At 34.8% G+C, this 687-nt stretch overlaps 1 protein-coding gene across 2 annotated transcripts in view; it reads left to right on the forward strand.

Annotated features, from left to right (window-relative positions):
- Positions 1-687, forward strand: part of phf2 (PHD finger protein 2) — a 57,034-nt gene that overhangs the window by 20,086 nt on the left and 36,261 nt on the right. The gene's annotated exons all lie outside the window — the stretch shown is intronic.

Here is a 687-nt window from a genome sequence, read left to right on the forward strand (position 1 = left end):
TGTGTGTGTGTGTGTGTGTGTGCGTGCTTGTGTGTGTGTGTATGTGTGTACTTCTAAGCCATAATATACCATAATTCTTTCTAACTTTCTAAGGTCAGCTCTTTCAGATTCACTTCATGGCTGCTGCTATTTTGCCTTGATGTTATTAATACTTTCCTGTTTTGGTTCAGTGTCTATAGATAGGCTACTCAGGTATTCAGACTGTGTTTTTATGCCATTAAACTAAAATGGAAAAAAATAGGAAATTCACATTAAAGCAGTTGTTTTAGAAATGCTGAGTCATCATGTGGATCAGCTGTCTGGCTGATATTATCTTTTTGCAGCCATTTTGGTGTGTGTAAATCTGTGACTATGTCGGCTAACAAAAAAACCCACATATGTTTGAGTTCATGTAGAAACAAATAAGGCTTTACAAAGATTGTCCAGAGAGCCCTGGCCTGCTAAACTCAGTATATTTTAATCACAATTCTTAAAAAAAACCTACCTTTAGTAGCCTAAACCGAAAATGTACTTTTTTACTTTTTAAAACGTGCTTAGGGGAAAGCTTCTCATGACATCAAGCTTCTTTTGACAACTTCAAGCACACCTGGGAAATGCAATTTACTGTAGCTGATGGGGACCAATAAACACAAAAAGCAGTCAATTTCAATTCAATTTTATTTCTTGTATATATATATATATATATAT

Source organism: Etheostoma spectabile, chromosome 4, assembly GCF_008692095.1.
Source record: "Etheostoma spectabile isolate EspeVRDwgs_2016 chromosome 4, UIUC_Espe_1.0, whole genome shotgun sequence".
NCBI classification, from domain to species: Eukaryota; Metazoa; Chordata; class Actinopteri; order Perciformes; family Percidae; genus Etheostoma; species Etheostoma spectabile.